Here is a 14192-nt window from a genome sequence, read left to right as displayed (position 1 = left end):
GTTGTATACAACGTTAAAAACTACATACTTGGAAACGTTACTATGTTAGTAGGTCGTTGCAGCAATGTTTTTGTGCTTACTGGGGAGGCATGTGTCACTTGACATCTCGTGATAACGAGCCTTCCTTGGCGAGCTATATGATATCCTTTCTTAATTCAATTTTAATATTCTATATTCTATCATATTATTTTATTGGTTGTGAGTGCTTTGCTCACAACATCATGTTGAGGTTATATTATGAATGACAGTTTTGTGAAGCATTGTGAAGTAATGCATTGTTATACCGTTTAATGTGTGTGTGTGTGTGTGTGTGTATCTTCCAACAATAATTTTAATTTTAACTAAGTTGTAATAAATTTCGGGAGACATGATAGTGATTCGCTGTAACTAAGGCGTAGCGTGAGATTATGATTAATTCGCTATAAATGACGCACAGCGTGAGATTGCAAGACAGTGGCCTAGTTTACACTGCACGACCTGACCTATGCCCTGACCTATACCGCGACCTAAGATAGGCTAGTAACAAATTGTTTACACCATGTGAACCTATACATAAGTTTGGACTAATGTAGGTAAGTAGTTTATATGTGTATGCTATAAAGCAGACCCATCTATTAGCATTTGCTGATATACTTAACCGCTTTATTTATAGTACACCACCGTTTACACGCATTACGTTGTGTGGCCTAAAATGGGTTAGGGATCGTGAAAAAGTGACCTGACCCAAACAAGTTCGCGAGTGTTTACATCGTTGTGACCTATCGTGTTTGGATCGAATATAGTGTATAGGTAACGAACTAAACGTACGGTGTAAACGTGCTCAGTTTCGTGAATTGTGCTTTATTATTATTGATGATTTTTATAAATAAATATAAATTTAGTTTTCACTGATTTTTATATGTGTGAAATAACACGTGAAATAACTTAATAAAAAGATCAGTTCTTGCTGTTCTTTATAACACTAAAATTATGTTATAAAATATTAATAAAAAATAGTAACTTAGTGATTTTTTTAAAGTTCTACAAAAAATATTTATATCAAACAATAAATAAATTAATGTAATTTTAGTACATTAAATACAATTATTTATAAATAATTTTAGTATTATATGAGTAAGTAAATATTTTAACTAATAAAATTTTAAATCTTAAAAAATTTTAAACTTTTAATTTTTTGTATTAGTTCTTATAAAATTCGTATTATAAACACATGAAAAATATTTTAATTTATGTCTATAAAATTATTAAATGTTTAGATTTTATGTATTAAATAACTAATATTTTAAGAATATTTATGAAATTATGTTGTAATGTTTAATAACATTTAAAACACGTATGTAACTCATGTTTTTAAAATATTAGGACGGTATATTATTCAGTAATATTTTAAAAATATTTATCAAACGTTATGTCATAACGTTTAATAAAATTTAAAGAACATATTAATAAGTGTAGTTTTTAAAATATTTTAATAATATTAAGACAGCAATATTATTAAGTAATATTTAAAAAATATTTATCAAACGTTATGTCATAACGTTTAAATAACATATAATAAATGTTTTTAAAATATCTTAATAATATTAGGACAGCAATATTATTAAGTAACATTCTACAAATATTTATAAAATGTTAAGTTATAATGTTAAGAAATTTCTTTAAAATTAACGTTTCAAAAATATTGATCAATGTTTCTTGCTTACTGGGTTGTGCGCTGTCGGCCGGTCATCGCACTGGTCAACGCACCAGCCACCTTAAGGAATTTAGCGAAGCCCAGCTTAGCAACAATCATGCCACCGGAAATGCATATTTGCGTTTTAGCAATTGTTGTTAAGCTCGCGAATATTTCCCGCGCGCAGGAATGACCATATATGGTCATGCGGAGGGCCCGTTGCCCTACTATTATACCAAATTTGCGGCACTGCTTAAGCCGCTGCCGTACAGCGGCCCGCGGGATCTGACATTAGATAATCAAGCCGATACGTACGGCCCGCACGATTAGAATACGAAAGAGTTCGGGACTTAGCCGCGGCAAGACCTCAAGCGAGCAAAGATACGACGCGCTATCTTTGAGTCACACGCCGTCATCTAATCAACTCTGTGCAACACGACGCGGCACCTTCGCCGACCGCAACTATTGTGTATTGCAAGAAGAATAAACCTTTTATTACATTATCATAACATCATTGAGTCAGTGATTTGTGGACCCTGCCAACAAAAGCCGTCTTCCGCGAGTTCCTACTCCTTGGGCAGCAACGAATCCATAAAGATCTTTTGTCGCACCGTAAGGTACGGCAAGAAATCATTTTGTTGCACCGCAAGGTACAACAATAACATAACCTTACATTGCACAACACACGCAAGCTGACGCGTGGCGAGCGAGCCACTGGCGACCAAGGCTGCCAGTTTTGATGCTCTGCCACCTAGTCGGTGTGACGCAAAGCTGTAGTGGTGACAACACACACGGAAGAAACTGTGTACGTGTGCTGCTCGGCACTCACATGTACACGGCTTCTTCCGTGTGTGTTGCTACCACTACAGCTTTGCGTCACACCGACTAGGTGGCAGAGCATCAAAACTGGCAGCCTTGCTGGCGACCCACGTAACTTACATACACGGTGCCCACGATATTATAGTGACGATGCGAACGCCACACGGTAGCAGATACACGAGATGGAATTTCATCCCTTATGCCGGCATCCATAGAGATACCTACAAGGTTGACGATGATGATAATGACGACGACGTATCTTAAATGAAATTTTCGGACTTTGCATCACGATATCTCCACTCATAGGGCATGTAGAGTAAAAATAAAAATAGTTTTCTAATGTAAATCGACCCCAAGGTTTCGATTGAGTCTAATTGGAACTCGATCGGTTTAGCCGTTTCTAAGATCCGATAATCTCGGGTGCTCGCAAGTCGCGTACTCGCGTAAAGAGTACGGTTGGGCTCGCGTTGCGCGTTCACTTGGCGCGAGTTACTACCGTGCCTCTTAATCACGATCTTACTGACGAACTTGACTTGAAGTTGCAGAAGTTTGCGAATTGTACTGTTCGTTTTATTTTCAATTTGTAGAGACGAACACATTACTCTTTTTAGGCACCAATTAGTTGGCTCAGTGTGTCTGGTCAACGAAATACTTCTTGGGTGTGTTAATGTTTCTTATATATAATGTTGCTCCTGCGTACCTGATTGATATATTCCAAAAGCGTGATGAGATCTTGAGGCACTCAGCTAAAACTGGGATGGCAGAGATGTTTCATGTTCCAAACCATAGAACAATGATCTATCATAATTCATTTCACCTTTCTGCTGTCCATTCCTTGCCTAGTGTAATAACTAGTGTAATCTCAATCCATTTCCAAGTTTAAGTCTTTGCTATTTAATCATATTGCAACTGAAGAAGACTTGTTAATGGGAACTGTACATTGATGGTTGTGTTATTGAGTGTAGCTGTCTTGTTGATCTACACTTGTCTGTTAAGTTACTGACCACTGAGCTTGAATATTGCTGTTCAAATATTATGGATTGCCTAATCTATCTATTGTTATATTATTATGTTGTACTATTTTATCTCTATTTGCTTTCTAGTCTATAGATATACTTAAGTATGTTTGATCTGGTAAAGCGGTTGTATTATCATAATTTCTTGCAGTATATTATTATTTATTTTTAGCTTATTTACTTACTTACAAAATATTGTTTATATTAAATGACATTGTTAACCTAGTTAAGTATTCTGCTCACGTTATTTATCCTCTGTTATATAGTAATTATCAAATTTATATCTTTATTTGCCCCATAGCTTGCTAGGGCATTATTATAATCAATCAATCAATCAATCAATCAATCAATCTCTCTCTCTCTCTCTCTCTCTCTCTCTCTCTCTCTCTCTCTCGTATTCAGTTTAGCAGCGCCAAATTTTTCGAAGAAAAATATTTTTTTATAAGAAAACATTTAGTTGTAATAAAAGATTTATATGTCTGTCTTACATTATTATTATTCTTCATTCCATCCTTGTATGGACGCAAAGCAGCCAATATTTTAATTATAAAATACTAACAAAAAAAATGTAAACCAAAGAATATAAAAAGTAGATGTTTTAGTTCATATAAATATTTATTATTATAGCTGACGCAAAATATTTTGGTATCATTATTTTGTAGAAGCCAATATATGTGTTTGTGCGTGCGCGCGCGTGTATAATTTTTTATTTAAAATACTTGTTAGTTTAATAATTAAATTTATACTTGTGTTGGAATACAATGAATACTGGACAAAGTATTAATAAAAAAGAATTAATAAAGTAGATGTTTTAGTTCATATAAATATCCATTATTATAGTTAGCGCAAAACATTTTGGTATCATTATTTTCGTAGAAGAGATTAATGTGTGTGTGTGTGTGTGTGTGTGTGTGTGTGTGTGTAATTTTTCATTTAAAATAATTGTTGGTTTAATAATTAAAGTTACATTTTGGTTGGAATAAGAAAATCTGTGATATTGTTTAAGTTAAAATATATGAAGTTTTATCTTAAATATAAGATGTTTTTTTTTTAGAGGAGCATATTTGGGATGCTACGGAAGCATGGCGTGAAGGGAGAATGAAAGATATAGAAAGAGGAGAGGGAGAGAAAGAGATGTGTGGAGGGAGAACAGCTCGACACGATGTAGACGCGATCAATAACTGAAAGCGTGCAAAGGTGAACTGACGTTGCTCGAAACGTCATCGCGGCATGCCGGTTTAGTAAACGGATGTCACTCGTTCCCTGCTAGTTGTACTGTACTCTTTCAGTAATTGTTAGTATTGTTATATCGTTATTCTCGAGAGACATGTTAATTCTTAAGTCTACCAGTGTTTAAAATTTCCTGGAATAATAATCGATCGATGTTCTTCGTTTGGCATATTTTTGTGTGAATAATGTTCCATGTGAATAATAAAGAATTTTTGAGCTTAGGAAAATTATTGTGAAATATCTGTGAAGTGTGAACGGTTGTCTACTACGTTACTCATAAAATACATATATAGTGTTGTTAAAAAATAAGGGTAATGAGAAGCGATATGTGTATAAAAATCTGTTGTGTGATTTAAAGAGAAATCCAAGTTCTATACATACAATCATGAAACTAATTGTCCAGATACATAATATCGGAAACTTATTTTATAAATTCACGAAATATAGAGCACTGCGTTTAATTTATAGAGCAACTAATAATGTGAATTTGAATCAATTAATGAACGAATGAAAGTAACTTAATTATATTTGCAAATATAAAGATGCTATTTTAATTAATTCTACATGAAAAAATAGATCTAAAAAATATTAATTTATTTAAAATTTAGTATTTTGAAGTCTTATTATTTTTAATATTTTTTCTACACAGTCACACTGATGATTATTTAATGACGGTACGGTGATCTTATTATAATTTTTGAAGGAAAACTTGTTTCGAAGTGACATTTTCTGCAGTAATACATTTTTATCAAAAATATACTTTTGATTTTTTTATTAATATGAAATAAACTTTTAATATCGTGATATATCCTTAAATTAATTTTTACTGTTAAGCAAAGAAAAATTTTAAAATGTGCAATTAATAGCTGGAACTTTGAGATGCAAATGTAAAAATTCAGAAGTTAGTTCAAAAGTATAAGTAACATTTTTGTTACATATTTTAAACAATAAAAGGCTAAACAATTTGAAGATTAATGTAAATAATAGTTACGATTTTGCATAATTTTCACATATAGCATAAAACATCAAAGAATAGTGCTGAACAATGTTGAACATTAAAGTTGAACGTTAATGTTTTCTATTAAATCTATAGTGATTTTTTTTATTTATTACTTTATGTTATTACAAGAAACAAATTATCTTTAAAAATTCAAAAAAAAATTTAAAAAATAGGTAAAATAAATGTATAAGAATTATAGTTAAATTTTTTTATTTAAAAATTTTCAAGTATTTAAAAATTTTTTACATTGATTTGATATCTTTTTTAATTCAATTTTTTAATAATATAATATATATATTACATATATGAAATCTATGTTGCATATTAGATACATTATATATATATATTTTTTTAATTGTTACTTTATAACGTAATATTTCTGTATTACAATTACCAAACAAAATTACCTTTTTAAAAAAAGGTAAAAAAAGGCGCCAAGTGTGTGTGTGCGCCTCTAAGAAAAAAACTATTATATTAGGTAAGTTGTCTTATTATTTTATTGTTTTATTATCTTATTGTCTTTTTTACAAAATAATTGATATAAAGTAAATGCGCCAACTATGCGTCAATCTTTATAACGGAAAAAAGATAAACGAAGTACATAAACGCGTGCTGTCAAAAATAAATTTAAGATCAATACAATTAGTCAAGTATATTAAAAAAAAATTAAATATTTAAATGATTAAAATCAATCAACGGGATTATAGTGAAGCAAAAACTTGGCGTGCCCGGCTCACATTTTTTTTATATTTCCAAGATTCTATGTTATTGATATCAATAAATACACAAGAATGCGATTAATGTGGCTTGAGTATTGTTTTACTTTCTATCAGTTTCTGCTTTATTATTTGTAACATTTCTATTTTTTAAATAATTTTTTAATAGATTTTATAAAATTTTTCTAAGTTTTTTTTTTCAATTATACTTGGCTAAATGTATTGATTTCGTATTATTTTTAAAAGCGTTTATATATTTGATATACTTTTTTATCTTTGTAAAGTTTTTAATAGGTTATTTTTTATTATTTCATTTGTAGAAATAATTTCCATATTGTATAACATTGGTGGGTTACTGCGTTTCAACGAGAGCACGCCAAGTTTTTGCTTCACTATAATCCCGTTGATTGATTTTAATCATTTAATTATTTAATATTTTTTTAAATATACTTGACTAATTGTATTGATCTTAAATTTATTTTTGAAAGCACGCGTTTATGTACTTTGTCTATCTTTTTTCCATTATAAAGGTTGACGCATAGTTGGCGCATTTACTTTATATCAATTATTTTGTAGAGAAGACAATAAGGTAATAAAACAATAGAATAATAAGACAACTTACCTAATATAATAGTTTTTTTCTTAGAGGCGCACACACACACACTTGGCGCCTTTTTTTACCTTTTTTTAAAAAGGTAATTTTGTTTGGATATCACGCATTTTGTAGTATTAAGCATATTATTTAGATAGTATATATATTTTTGCAATAAAAAATTATTATGAGAGAGAGAGAGAGAGATGCAATTGTGACCAGTCAAAATCTATGCGAATCATATTGGGAAAAATTGCAACAATAATTTAAGCTAATGATTTCGGTATCTTAAAACGTAAATCGTATCCTTATTTCGTAATATTTATTGCAAAGAATGAAGATCTTGAATCAAATTTTGTCTTTACTTTCCTGGCCTTTAAATTGATTCATTTGGAAAATAATAAATTTTCAATTCCTAAAATGATGCAAATTATTAATGTAGAGAACAATAAATCTGGTTGTTGAAGTTATGGAAGAACCAAACAAATTGTAATGCCACCGAGCCCCTTAAGTCTTAATGAATCGACCTTGTTACAAATTCAAAATTGAACATCTTGGCACCTAATTGCCCTAACACAAAATTTCAAAAACGGTTTGAAAGCTTTGAAACAGATACGTGATTTTATATATGATACATACCGTGACATGACGAATATAAAACTTGAATGTGAAATATGTGACGTAGAGAGAATGAACACTGTGTGAAAGCAACGTGACTACTAATATGACTACTAATTGCGCGACTGTTAGATAAAAACTAAACATACAAGGATGCAGATAATATAAATGTATAGTATTATAACGTAGGTAATATATAACATATATAATATACACATAGATGATATAAATAGCACGTAGTATAAGATAGTATAATTACTTTATAAATGCTATATACATAAAAGTCAATTTTATTGAAAATTTATCTTAATTAAAAAAAAAATTTTTTTTTGAAAAATAAACCGCGTAGTTAAATGGAGGTATTTATGCTGTAAAACTTTTGTATAAAACATTTTTTAATATTTTGTTTAGTTTACGAGATATAGCGAGAAAAGGTAAAAATATCTCAACCTTTAAAGGGTAATTTCACTCCTTCAAATCGTTTATAAGCCCAATCGAAAAATTTTCTAATTTTAATGAAACTTGGCATAAATGTAGAGGGAGTAGATATATTAATTTAGAAATGTTTCATTTTGGTTCAAAAACGGTTTGAAGGGGTGAAACCACTTCAAAGTTGAGACATTTTTGCATTTTCTCGATATATCTCGTAAACTAAACAAAATATAAAAAAATGTTTCATACAAAAGTTTTACGGCATAAATACCTCTATTTAACTTTTATTTTTTTCAAAAAAAATTTTTTTTAAAGAAAAAAAATTTGTTTTTGAAAAAAAATTTTTTTGAAAAATAAATAGCATAGTTAAATAGAGGTATTTATACTGTAAAACTTTTGTGTGAAACATTTTTTAATACTTTGTTTAGTTTACGAGATATATCGAGAAAAGACAAAAACTCAACATTTTTGAAGGGTGGTTTAAACCGTTTATAAGCACCAACTTTTAATTTCTAAATTTATGTATTTACTTCTTCTACATTTATGCCAAGTTTCATTAAAATCAGAATTTTCGGGTTCGCGAGGTTCCCTTGTCAGTATAGCGTTATTATTTCCGCAAACTTAAACAAAATGTAAAATTTTTTAAATAAAATTACCTATTATTTTTGTTTTTTTAACATTAGAATCAAGTTTGTATGAATACTGATACTATACTGCAATTGTGAAGAAAATTCTATAAATATATAACATTTTTCAATATCTGTAAGTAATTAAAAATTTCAATAATATTATAATACAATATGCTGCAATAATATTATTAAAATGTAATATACATATATAAATACAAATGAAGTGTATTTTTATTAAAGATTAATATAATTTTTAAACACAAAAAATAGTAATTGACCAGGACTCCAATAATTTCTAATAATAAAAAGAAAGACGGGCCGTAAGGAGTCAGCGTTGTTATTTATACGCAAGATAAAACTCAAGACAAGTATTTTTTAGTATTTTTAATCGCAGAAATTTATATTTAAGCTAATGTTTTGGTTAAACTTTGAGCAATCTTCAGTACAGAGAATTGACAACCGATTATGTTTGTTGAACTTAACTCTAGATCGCTATGAATACAAATTGTTGTACATTATCGATTCTTTGCATTGAAGATGGCTTAAAGTATAGCTAAAACGTTTGCTTAACACTTTGAGTATATAGTACATGGAAAAGGAATTGCTTTGTTTTGTGTAGACTGAAAGTGTGTCCAAAGTCTGTGCCAGAAAGAAAGGTATATATATGGTAATATTTGTCCTCTCTGCGCATGCATCAATATCGTTACCTGCACCACAGTTTTGATACTTCTGTATTTAATGTAATACATAATACATTTAACGCATGCGCAGACAAAGCCAGTAATCCATCTATACCTTTTTTTTCGTACAGTGTAGGACAAAAATTTAAAAACTCTTATTTTCTACATTGATTGAAGTTACAAAGTACATTTTAAAAACATCTATTATCTTTTAAATGGCAGCTATTTTTAGAAAAAAGTACATTATTATGGTCAAAAATTATACAAACAAAATTATTGGAAAAAGGGTTTTCAATGTTTTGCAAAAATCCTACATACTTTGTTATGTGATGAACAGAAGATCATGTTAAAATTTTAATGAGATAAAAAATGTAAGAATAACGTTGTACGCAAATTAGAAAATGTGCGTTTGCAGAAGTGTGCCAGTATACCGCCATTTTAAACAATTATAAATAAATAAAAATTTTTAATAATAATTTAATATGTGTATAATAAAATGGTTTATATTTGTTTTTTTAATAAAGTTATATTTATTTGCTAAAAAAAACATTCACTTATGATTTATTTAACATTTATTTAGTATTAACTATATATTTATGTTACGCGCGCGCGCACACACACATCATACATACAAACACACACACACACACAATTACTTTTTTATAATAAAAATAAAGGTAAATGTTTAAAATAGCTACTGGAGCGACAAATCGATTTTTTTAAATATCAATCAACAAAACTACTAAAGAAATGGAATATAGAAATGCTTTTAAGAAGAAGCAATGCTTCAATAACAAGTTGTTTAATAACAAGTTATAGAAATACTAGATTATACCGTCTTTCGAGTTTTGTTTACAAACACATGTCATTGAACCACATTATAAATTGAACAATGGTCACACACACACACACACACACACACACACACACGCGCGCACACACACACACATGACTTTTGGCCACCCTTCCGCATTTACACCGCCGGTAGGAGTGCTCTGGGCAGAAGTGCGCAAAAGTACGGTACGTACTTTGTTGATAAATTACGACTTGATTGACATAGTCATTTCTCAACAAAGTACATACTGTATTTTTGCGCATTTCTGCCTAGGACATCCCTATCGGCGGTATAGGTGCGGAAAGGAGAGAGAGCGAAGGCCTCCTTTACATCCCTGCGTCCGCGCACGCGCGCGCGCGCCTGTGTGGCCCCAGCAAAGAAATGTCGTATTTATTTAACTTTTTTTGTTAATAACTTTTCGTATTTAACTTAAAAACTAAGGCCGAGCGGCGGTAACATATATGAGAAAAGTTGTTCAGAATGACCCAGGAAAAAATAGTCTATGTCTGTATATAGTTATACATGGTTTTATATGGTATTATGTATGATTATGTATGGTTATATACACTGGCGCAAAAAAAACGAAACAAAATTTTTGACCGATTTTTAGGCAATCTTCTAAGTGATGCCACTTTGCGAAAAATCATCCAAATTACATGTACTTTTTTTTTAATTAAAGGGCAAAGACTCTACTTTGAGAATCCCTACGCGAGAGTTTGATTTGTTGAGTGCGAACCTTTTGTATCGCATGAAAACCAAACATGTGTTTTTTAATTGAAAAAAGTAAAAGTTTGTTATGTTGCAAATTTCAAACTCGCGTGCAATCAACAAAAAACATCGTATCGACATGTTTTTTTTTAATTGCTTAGAAAAGAATGAACTTTAAGAATCTGAATTAATATTAGCAAGATTTTAACGAGAAACTTGTGCAAAATGATAATGAAGGTTAGGTTTGTGAAAGCAAAGTAACGTCGATAATTCTGTAAAAGTTATCAAATTTGTGTCGCAAGATGATGTGCATATGAGTGTGGTAACGCAGGTAGAAATTTAAGATTTTCGGAAGAAAAAGTCGTGTAGAGTATATGCAGATTAGGTACATTAAACATAAACACACACACACACACACAACATAGATTGCAAAATCTGCAATTTTACGTATTTTAAGATTTTTAAGATTAAATATCAATAATAAATTGTCGGCATTACATATATTATCTGTAGTCATTAGAAAGTTTGCAATTTAGATTTTTATAATCTAGTTTTTGGTTTATATGCTCAGTAATTACTAAAAGAAAAGTTTATATTTCCGGTGAAAAATTGAACAACTCCCGTATGAACTGTACAAAAATTTTAAAACTTTGAGAGACTTTTGAGAGCATATATGTACGGCAAGCTTATTTCAGATTTTACGAGAATGAGTATTGACTTAAGTAATAATCCTGTAAATAAGAGCTAAATCTGCAGTACTTTGTTATGTGCATGAACCATTTTAAAGGACTGTAATAATGTTAAAGTGTGAAAGTCGGCGACTGACGCACGAAAAAGTAACACGAAAAGGACTACTTTCGAGGTATATATAACAAAAAAGCTATACCAGAAACTATTATATTGCATAATATGTAAAAATTTATGAAGACTTTAATTTTAAATATTTATTTATGAAAAAAAAATGTTTTAACTGTACATTTTTTTAAACTTCTATTGAACTAATTTATTACTATTATTACTATACATATATGTATTAAAATGAATTGATTATTATGGATCATCATGAAATTATCAGTATATTTCTGTATGATTACAAAAATAATTACAACAAAATACATAATTAACTTTTGTTTCCACACGAGAATAGTTTGAGTTAGTAGGTAAAATTATTGTAAAGAGGTCGGTTTAATTACTCAAAAGGAAGTTCTTAAATGATAATGCCATGAATGCTGTTTAAGGAAAAACAAATAGTCAATTCAAGAAAACAAATTTTTACAATTAAAAAATTGAAAAAGGAATTTACTTATTGATGCAAGAAAAGAGATATCCATTCGATTCGTCAACTGACGTGTATTACAAACAATTTATGCTGTGTGAATATTAAAGTGAATCTGACTATTAAAATAAATCTGACTGTTTGTGTTATCCCAGTGAACACATTTTATAGCGGCAATATAACATGGAAGTTACAAGTAATTTAACATTGTTATTCTTGTGATATGTAGGTGCTATATGACATGGAAATAACCTGTTACGTAATATTTGTTATACGCAAGTGATATAGCTGTTATACATCGTTTTGGCGTTACAGTTATTCAACAAAAATTGTATAATCGTAACATAACACGTTCGTATCAATGTTATTACGGAACGATGCGTCGTAGTTGACTCAGAAATCAGACAACATTATAACATCCTGAATGACAGATTTATTTGATAATAAAAAAAATTATTATAAAAATAATGTTTTCAAAAATAACGGTTTGTCTACAATTACTGCGCACAAAAAATGCACAAAATTTAAATTCATCATGTGCTGAACAAAAACAGAATAATAAATGTATACTATTCAATTTTTCTTAGAATTATGATCTATATAGTTAACCATCTAATTAATCATTTGAACGCTTCAAAGATTAGTGCTAAATAGATCGCAATTTCCATCAAATTATTAAGGTTATGGAAAAAGATAAATTTAACAATGAAATTAATAAGTAAATAAATTAATGCTATTTATTTTTAATATGTTTTGCAAAATTTCATTGCTTTTATAAAAAATAATATAGTTGCGTCAGTTTATAACATATAGGTATATGTAGACAATAACAAGTACCCATATCGATGAGTCAAATTGGCGTAGCAGGTAGAGTACAAGGTTCGTCATCCTAAGGTCCCGGGTTCAAACCTAGCAGCGGCAAGTAAGAATAAAATAAAAAATAACATAATTTAAATTTAATTAATTAATAAAAATTTATTCTAAATGTAGTATGTGTTGTTGATAAAAATAATTTTTAAAAAATAAAATTTTTATTTTATTTTATTTTTCTTTGTAACTGTTGTGTAACGGTTAGATAACATGTAATTAATTATAACATGTTATATTGCTGAGTCGGAAATTGTAACTTACATGTAAGTTACGTGTAATTTCAGAGTAACGTAACCTGTTATATTCGGTTACATTGCTGTTACACTGCTACTATATTACTGTGTTCACTGGGATGTTTATGTACAAATATGTTTTTGTATTTTTTATTATCTATTCAAGTATTTATTAGCAAATTTATTTAGAATAGCGAAATAGGATTTGTCCAAAAGTATCTTTATTTATTGGTATCTTTATTTAAGGGGATACTAAACTGCTCTGTTTTATCACTAATTTTTCGGACACCGAAATCTTTTTATTGATTGCATGGAATTGACAATCCTTCTCCAAAATTAAAGTACAGATAGTAACGCGGTGCGCTGCGATCAATTTCATACGAAAAACGAAAGAAAGTTAGAAAATTATAGTTTTGTTATCGACTTCTGTAGTCGACTCGTGAAAACATTTGCTGCGTATAAAAGTTTTAGACTTTGTACGTATAAAATAAGCATGAGGCGCACTTGGCATTTCAGCAAAGAACGATACTGTGCTTTTAGAATAAGCCTAGGAACTTTAGAAAAAAAGTTTTCCGTGTTTAAGGGGATCCTATCTGTTTTATCGACAGAATTGTACAATTTGTTTCAATGTACAACTTTTTATTGCATTTACAGAATTAAAAATTCTTTACAATTAATTCTGGAACAGGATTTCTAATTTTATAAAAGAAATACATACAAAATTTTGTTAATGACGTGCCCAAATGACTACATTATCGACCTCGATCAAGTTTGACAAACAGTTTAACATCCCCTTAAGTCTGTTTGATTGTTTTTTGATGTGAATTATCTCTGATATTAATCTTTTCTAATATTTAGATTTAAAT

At 29.5% G+C, this 14192-nt stretch overlaps 1 protein-coding gene and 1 long non-coding RNA gene across 8 annotated transcripts in view; both read left to right on the top strand.

Moving 5' to 3' along the window:
• LOC105836759 (protein spire homolog 1) overlaps nt 1-14192 on the top strand; it is a 325078-nt gene that overhangs the window by 155621 nt on the left and 155265 nt on the right. The window lies entirely within an intron of this gene.
• Nucleotides 1611-2822, top strand: LOC118645006. The gene is made up of 2 exons (XR_004962765.1): nt 1611-2371; nt 2562-2822. It is a non-coding gene; the product is annotated as an uncharacterized LOC118645006 (long non-coding RNA).

This window comes from Monomorium pharaonis, chromosome 4 (assembly GCF_013373865.1).
Source record: "Monomorium pharaonis isolate MP-MQ-018 chromosome 4, ASM1337386v2, whole genome shotgun sequence".
In the NCBI taxonomy this organism is placed as follows: Eukaryota; Metazoa; Arthropoda; class Insecta; order Hymenoptera; family Formicidae; genus Monomorium; species Monomorium pharaonis.
This window is presented reverse-complemented; position numbering and strand designations above follow the sequence as displayed.